Below are 8,649 nucleotides of genomic sequence, written 5' to 3'. Positions count from 1 at the left end.
CACTGGAAGAAAGCACACATTTTTCTGTGGGCCTCGCATTACATTAGCCTTTCAGTGACTGATAGCACTGAATGTTCATCTTAAATGCTGAGATTTTTGAAGTTGCTGGGGGAGAAGGGAGAAATTCTTCCTTTGATCTTTCAGTGAAAGAATGCTATTTTGGCAGTCACTTAATACACAAACCTCCAAGCACATTTAAGCATTTATTAATAAACCCAGTTTTAAATGTATTTTTATGGACTGTTCGAAGGCAGGTTAAGTACTCCTCAGATTCCTGAAAATTTTAAATGATCTAAGCAACTCCTGTGAAGATCAAGTTTTCAAAAATTCTTCAAGGACATCCTAAAAAACAATAAATAAAAATTGAGAAGCAAATACATGCATCATACCTTAAAAACCTGGTAATAAACTCAATACGCACTTCTGCATTGCTCTAAATTCTCCATTTCTGGAATTAGATTTAAATATCAACATAAAACATGCCTCTTGAAATTTGACAAATTTTAAATTTAGCTGCTACATAGAAAACATCTTAAGATGTCAAAAATAAGCTGGAAACAAGCTATCCTGTTTGCTATTAACTTCACTAATATTAATGAACCATTAATACCTAATTTAAATACCCACAAGTGAAGGCACTCTAGAACAGTGACTAAATTCCCATTACAAATAACAGCTTTTAGACAGAACTTCAGCAATATTACCCTACCTTAGGTCACCTTTGTGCTCCCAGGTACTCAGCTGTCAGCAGTCTATGCTTCAAGCATCCGTCCGCCTTTCTCCTGAACAAAAATTAGTTAAGACCAGTTAAGAGAAACTACACAACCTTGGCAGACTCAAGATTACACGTGAAAGCATAAACTGTTACTTGCGCAGTTCCCACACCAAAGAAATCAAACTCAAGGGCAGGAAAAGGCTGCAAAGTGTTTAGTTTACGCCTTTTTTGACACCACATTCACTAGTTTCCAAAAGTGAATGGGCAACACAAAGGCTATTTGAAAATTCACTAAGGACTGCTCTATCTGTGGCACAAAGTTGCTGACCCTAAATCAACTGGTTGGGATGACCTGTTGTTAGAGCTGGAAGGGAAATTAACTAATCCCAGCTCTTGGTTTTTTTTTACAATTGAAAGCGCGACAGGTAATGGAAATTCATAGTTTTAAGTGGTTAAAATCTTAGAAATTCAACGCAACCGGTCCTTTTCGCACTAACATTAAAACTCACCTGCAAATTTGGTGATACTTTTTCGATTTCCGCCAAGGTCTGCACCTTAAAAGGCATTTTACTTCTACGCTGCTTTCACACTGTGATAGGGTAAGCAAACGTGCAGTTACCCGGCCAGGACTTTATCTTTCCCACCAAAGAAATCCTCACTCATGTTAATTTCCTGGCACACGGTCGATGACCAATAAATTCAAAGGCATTAAAACAAATCCCCCCAATTCTTAGCACAGGAAAGCAGAACCTCCTGAGGTTCCCGACAACGTGGCCGAAGTCAGGCCAGGCCGCTGCCCTACACGCATCCAGGGCGCCGGACCTCTGGCCCGGCCCGGCCTCCGCCGGCACGTCACCAGGCTCAGGGCGGCCGGGAGATCCTCTCTGGCAACCTAAGCCACCTGCCATCTCGGATCTCCAAAAGCAGAACATGACGACCCCAGCGCAGAGGCAAGAAGGGCCGCAAACCCCTCCCACAATGCTTTTCTACCACCGGAAGGACCCACTGTCCGCAGAGCGCGGGGAGGTCGGGCTGTACCATCGGCCGCCGCGCGCTCGCGAGACGCCGCCGTGTGGCGGGAGGGCGAAGTGCCCAGGGATTAGCCGTGGGGCGGGTCTCCAAGCGGAAGAGGACTGAGCAGCGAGGGTTCGCCCCCTGCGCTCCCTTTCCTTTGTGCGCCCAGTCCTTTCCGCGGAGAAGGTTATATCCAGCGTGGATCCCCATCCATCCCTCCAGTGCCAGCTGCATGTGGTCAGCGCTGAGCTGCACGTGTAGCCTAAAGGACTTGAGACCTCGGGTTCTGGGGAAGGACAGACAGAGCACCACCTCCCGCTGAGGAAGAGTAAGGTCATTCATTCAAAAAATATTTATTGAGTACTTATTATGCTTCAGGCGCTCTCCTAAATACCTGGGATCAGGTGTGAATGAGACAGGGTTCCTGTCTCACTTTCTAGTTGGGCAAGAAAGACACCAAACAGGTAACACATGGACACTGATTCCAGATAGTGTAAATGCCAAGAATGAAACAAAGAGGGTAATGTGACAGAGCAGTGCTGTCCTGTAGAAATACAGTGCGAACCAAGAATGTAATTTAAATTTTTCTATCACATATAAGAGTAAAAAGAAACATTAATAGTAACTCAATATATGCTAAATATATAAACAATATAAAATTATTAATGCTATATTTTGCATGCTTTTATTCCTACTAAGTCTTAAAAGTTTGGTGTATATTTTATAATTCCAGCACATTTCATTCGGACTAGTCACATTTCAAGTGCTCAGAAGCAGGCCTTGGCCATTGTAGCTAGAGCAGCCAGAGTGCGGAGTGGCCTAAGATGAAGTGGAAGAGACAGCTAGGAGCAGAGCATATAGAGCTTTGTACTTGTGGTAAGGAGTTGGGATTTTATGCTGCAATTTAAAATTGATTAATTATTACCACAGAAAGAAAGCAAAGGTTGTTACTGGCTTTTTGCTGATAACTCATTGAAGGGATAGAAACTGCAGTGAGAAAGGCTGTATAGTAACAACTAGGTGTCCTTGCTCCTGTAAGTCCAGGCAGACACTCATTCAGAGACCACATCCCAGCACATTTCACTGAAACTCACTGCTGAGAAAAAGGAAAGGAAGGAAAGAAAAAAAGACAATTCAAGCTCATTTCCAGTGGTCAGTACACAAAGGCTAGCCTGAATAATAACATCAACTTGGGGACAATAGAGACAGTGATCACAAGAAGGTAAATAACTCCAAGACCTTCGTTAGTAAGTCAGTTTAACATCTGGGGGGAAAGTTTGAGAAAGGAGGACAACACCCCCAGGAGTGTCATTTAAAGACACTTCAGTGTGGGGTACAGTGTGGTGATTATAATAACCATTAACCTTGTCTTCTTGCTAAGAAAAGTCAGGGAGAGAGAATTTCCTTAGGCTGGAGCAGCCAGCAGATCTAGGTTTAAATCCATCTCTGATAATTGTTCCCTTAGGTAAATGACCGCCTCTCTGAGCCCAAGGTTCCTCATTTATGGCATAATAACTATACCCATGAACCACATAGGTTAGTTTAAAAAATTAAGGAAGGTTTGTGGAATCATCTAGCACTGTGCAGTACATAATAATAGCCGATAAATGACTCTCATGAGCTAGGTTCTTCCTCTCATTTACTGCTGCCCAGGTATGGAAGCTTCTTGGATTGAGTTCTTCAGGAAGGGGGAAATACGCTGCTGTTTTCTTTGAATGGCTTGACATTTTTGCTCCTACTTTACTTTTTTCTGTTCTACCCTTTATATACCTTCCCTAAATTCTGGGTCATTCAGGAATAGGTAGAGGGGAGACATTTGCTCCAAATATTGGATTAGTGTTTGTGTCAGGAAATCAGTTCACAATTCTTCATCTTCCTTTCTGCTTTAACCTCGACATCCTGATAAGAAAAACCCAATGATTAAGCAAAGGCAAGCAGAAAGGACATGAGAAAAAAGGGGATTTTTCTGCCTAGTCTCCCCTCCACTCTTGCCTTTTGGGGCTGCAGCATTATGTATAAGCTACATAGGGTATTAGTGCAAACATGAAACAACCTCGGTTTCCCAGTGATAGGTAGGTTAATGGTCCCCCAAAGATGCCCATATCTTTATCCTCAGAACCTGTGAATGTGCTTCATTCAATATGCCTTAATAAAAGGCACATTGCAGATATGATTAATGTTAGGGACTAAGACTTGAGATAAAAATTGAAAAGAAGGCAGAAAACTTAGAGATGTAGCAGAAGGCAGGAAAGGGACCCAGCCTTCCTTGCTAGCTTTGAAGATGGAGGAAGAAGATCTTTGAAGCCGAAGAATGCCAACAGCCTCCTCTTGAAGCTGGGAATGGCCCTCCGCTGACAGCCAGCAAGGAAACAGGGATTTCATTTCTACAAGTGCATGTAACTGGATCTTTCCAACAACTTGAATGAGCATAGAAGCACATTGTCCCCTAGTCTCCAGAAAACACAGATCTTTCGATGCCTTGATTTTTGCCCAGCGAGACTCACGGCAGACTTCTGATCTATAGAGCTGTGATAATAAACTTGTGTTGTTTTAAGCCATTAAATTTATGTTAATTTGTTATGGCAGCAAAAGAAAACGAACAACCTTTTAAGGGATGGAGAGTGAGAAGTGAGCTGTTTACTTACCCCACTGCTTGCCCCACTCTCATCAGGATCATATGTAAGATTTTGCAGATAAACTATGCACATTTCATTTTAAGTACTTAATTCATATAGGGTTGACTTGTTTTTAGTGGGTGCTGGGGACTTAATTTATGTCCAACTGATATTAAATAATTTGAATACTTTTTATAATTTAAAATAATTTGTAGATCTGAGGTTTTTTTTTTTCCCTTAAACAATCACATCATCTGTAGAAGCTTTATTTCTTCTTTTCCAGTTCTTATACTTCTTACATGTCTCTGTGTGTGAGAATGCCCAGGCTAGGACTTCTAGAAATGTTGAATAGAGTGATAATGGTAGACATGTGTGTCTTGTTCGTGATTTTTAAAGGAATGCTCTTAAAGTTTCAGCATGTGTTTGAATGTGAATGGTATTCTTATGTCTTTCCTGTTGTTTATGGGGTTAGAGAAGTTTCTTTCTATTTATATTTCTAGTTTGCTAAGTTGTTTTTAATATCAAATGAATGTTGACTTTTATTACATGTGTTTTCTGCCTCTAAAATTAGCATAAAGGTTTTTCTTTTAACTATTAATGAGGCTATTGCATGAAAACAATTCTAATGTTGAACCAATCTTACATTTCTGGAGAAAACCAAACTTGTCATTTAAAAATATATTTTGTTGGGACTGTGGTTATCGTTCTCATATCATCTTTGATAGTTTTAATGTTAAAATTATGCAGGTATCTACTTAATACTAGTAATTTGTTTCTGAAAATCAGATGCTCTGAGCAAAAACGTTATCTGGAAGCCTATTTTCAATGAGTTACTTGTTAACCTAAACCGATTTCATAAAATTAACTAAAATATAGTCAACAAACCTCTATTAAATATGAAACTATAATTTTAGGCTGTAAATGTTCAAAACTTTGTTTCCTGATGCCAAACAATATAGGTGTTAACAAAGAGTTGCATTGTCAGCGGTAACATATTCTCTTTCATCGTTATTTCTCTTCCACTTGCTTTGCTTCCTTCTCCACTAAGTTCTTTAACACTTTCTTGATGTTTTTGGTTTTCATTCTACAAAACTAGAGAATAAAAAAGGGCAGTATGAAATATGAAAGGCACTGTGGAGATGATATTCTAATGCTTCTTTTATCACCAGTGGCATTTGTGTGGACCATCTCCTTCACTGGCATTCAGTACACTTGTTGATTTGCTCACATTTGATCGGGATGGTTTACTAATTGTATTTGTAATGTAATTCTCAAGACATTCTCCACACATGTTGTTGTTGTTGTTTTTTTTAAATTTTTTTCTTTCCTGCTTGTTGTTATTGCTAAATATGTTGTAGCGAGTTTTGGAGAACGAAACATAATTTTCCTATATAAATATCAGTTGAAAAGTTGTTGTGAGAGAGATATATATGTTGTATGATGTTGGATGTTAAATACAAGAGGTAATTTACTGAGAAAACATTAATCAGGAAAATGCTCTGTGGAGTATGCCTCTACTGGCTTTGTAAAATTAGTTAGACAACTTTTCCTCTATTTCTTTTCTCTGAAAAATTTAATATACTGTCAATTTTTTTTTTTTTTTTTTTTTGCTTTTAAAATAAACCTCACTTTTGAAACTATCTGGGTCTAGTATTTTCTTTGTGGGAAGATTTTAAACTGCTGATTCAATGTCTTTCGTGGTTGTAGGGCCATTCAGGCTTTTTCCTCTTTAGTCAGTTTTGGTAAGTCATCTTTCCTAGGAATGTGTCCATTTCTGCCATGTTTTTAAATTTATTGGCAGAAAGTTGTTCATTATTGTTAGATTTTTTTCTCTGACATGAACTAGGTGCCCAGCAATTCAGTTCAATTCTGACACTAATTCTTGGAGTTACCATCAGACTCCACAAGTTAAAGGCTCAGTCTACAAGACTGCCCCCATTTCTTTTGCCAGCGACAGTGGGGTGCCCAACCTACCCATACTTCTGCCTAGCTGACTACAAATTTGGGGGTTCCCATGACCCTCTCCCCAACCTCAGGTTTGATAATTCACTAGAATGACTCACAGAACTCAGGAAAACATTTTACTTGCTACTACCAGTTTATCATAGAAAATACAACTCAGGAACAGCCAAATGGAAGAGATGTATAGGGCAAGCTGTGGGGTGGGCGTGGGATATTCTGCTAGTATGTAGATATGTTAACCTACCCAGAAGTCCCCTGAACCTCAGTGTTTTCAAGTTTTTATGGAGGTTCCCTTATGCAGCCACAGTTGATTAAATCATTGGCTATCGGTGATTGAACAAAACCTCTAGCTTGTCTTCCCTTCCCAGAGATAGTGGTAGGGTGGGTAGGGCTGAAAGTTCCAACTCTCTACTCACGTGCTATTTCCCCTGACAAGTAGCCCCATCCTGAAGCTACCAAGAAGGTCCCACGAAGAGTCACTTTATTGACATAAAATTGGCTATGCTTGAAAGGGGCTTGCCCTGAATTGCAAAAGATACTTCTATCACTTGTGAAATCAGTGAACATAACCCACACTGGCCGCCAGAACCAGGTGATCATGGGATATCTTTTGGGTGACAGCCAAAAAAATTGGGGCCTAAGACATACACATAAGCTCCTTTCCAGGAAATACCAGTGACCTGAAGTGAGGCAGAGGGAGACCGTGAAGATGGCACCTATGGGCCTCCCTGGTCTCTGGAGAGTATTGCAGTCAGCCCCTTGGTGTGTGTTAAATTAGAAGCTTACCACTCAGTTTGTACCTATTAAGATATGCACATAAGTGTCTTTCACAGAAAAACTCATCAGGTTTTAGACTGCTGATTCTGTGCTGAGCCCTAGGGTGTAGCCACAGTGAGTCTGTGAGAGTCTCTAAATTGTCTCTTAGTTCCCGTGTGGGGCTCATGGACGCAAGCCCCACTGGCTTTCGAAACTAGATGTTTTGGGTGCCCATCTCTCAGGTGGAGGTCTTAAAGCTTGAGAAACCACATGTGGGGTCTAAACCTTCATTTTTTCAGGGAGAACCGGGGCGGGAGAGGGTGCCTTCCTGCTTAGGGGATGGGGGGGCGGGTATGAGCTCCCTCCGGATATGTGCTGCTGTGCCCCAGGGGTGGGGTTTATGGTGAGCCTGTTTCTCAGCCTCTTTTACCTGTTTTGATGTGTATTTTTTCTCGTTTGCCCATTGTGTAGGAGTCACTCAGGTAGTTTCTGGATTTTGTTCAGAGGGAATTATTCTATTTGTAGCTATAGATTCAGTGTATCATGGGAGGAGGTGAGGTCAAGAGCCTCTTATGTTGCCGTCTTGAACCAGATCATAACATTGAGTTTCTAATGTCAGTTATTAGAAATTATTTTTCTAGGATTTCTCTTTGGTTCTTTTTCGGAGATCTTTCAAAAAGATATTTATGGTATCTTTTGTTCCTTTGTTATGTCCTCTCTCTTATTTCTTAAAATATATTGAGCACCCTCATTTGATAGCCTATAAGTCAGGAGTTGGAATAGTCTGTTTCAATTTACTGTCACTTTTTATTTTCTCATAGGTTTGTGATTTTTTTTTATATTGTGAACATATGTTTTTGGAAGTTGAGTTGTAACCATTTGGGTCTATTCCTTTAAAAAGGATTTACATTTGGTATTGCTGGATCCTTGGGGCACCACTGACCTGGGAGCACTGTGAGTCCATCCTGCCTATTCCATGAAGGGTAGGATGTGCCCTTTTCTATATGAGGGAGTCCGGTGTTCATAAAATTCAAGGGAAACTTTTTTCCTCCTATTTTATCCTTCTCCATAGAAATGTATAGGCTAATTATCTCTACTGTTTCTCTCTGTAGGGTGATACTCTCCTCCCCATTCGCTTATTGTGAGAATATTACCTTTCAGGGAACACAGCTTTATACCTGGGTCATCAGTTCTATTTCCCACCTTGCTCAGGCCTCATGTCTTATCTCCTAAATCCCATATGGCCCTATGAAGCCTAAGTCCTAAACCACCAGGGATATAGATAGATGTCCCAGGCAAATGCCAGCTCCAGAACTTGCTTTGGATTCATGCTATCTTTTATTTATGGCCTCTGAGGACTTCCCCTATTTTTCAATCAATTTATTCATGCATTTAGAATGATATTTTAAAATATTTTATCCAACATTTTTAATTATTCTGAATTAGGGGATTTTCTTGCATATCTCTCCTGCCATATTGCAAGCATAAAATACCTTTTGAATTTCTTAATCTGTTTATTACTTGAAAAACCACTTATCACTAATCCGGCTTTTTCTACTAACAATGTATATATAAAGAACAATTCTT

At 40.1% G+C, this 8,649-nt stretch overlaps 1 protein-coding gene and 1 non-coding gene across 3 annotated transcripts in view; one reads left to right on the top strand and one right to left on the bottom strand.

The window, feature by feature from the left end:
* Nucleotides 1-859: 859 nt before the first annotated feature.
* LOC112480665 lies at nt 860-993 on the bottom strand. Its single transcript, XR_003046749.1, has one exon. It is a non-coding gene; the product is annotated as a small nucleolar RNA SNORA13 (small nucleolar RNA).
* Nucleotides 994-1,883: 890 nt separating this feature from the next.
* NREP (neuronal regeneration related protein) overlaps nt 1,884-8,649 on the top strand; it is a 305,011-nt gene continuing 298,245 nt past the window's right edge. Inside the window, exon 1 of one of the 2 annotated variants that reach the window (XM_015590430.2) lies at nt 1,884-2,057. The gene's annotated coding sequence lies outside the window, so the exon portion shown is untranslated. The remainder of the gene's footprint in view (nt 2,058-8,649) is intronic. The other variant, XM_025047888.1, reaches the window with a different exon arrangement.

Source organism: Pteropus alecto, unplaced genomic scaffold, assembly GCF_000325575.1.
Source record: "Pteropus alecto unplaced genomic scaffold, ASM32557v1 scaffold20, whole genome shotgun sequence".
Lineage (NCBI taxonomy): Eukaryota > Metazoa > Chordata > Mammalia > Chiroptera > Pteropodidae > Pteropus > Pteropus alecto.
Note: the sequence above shows the minus strand (reverse complement) of the source record. Positions and strands in the feature narration are given on the sequence as shown.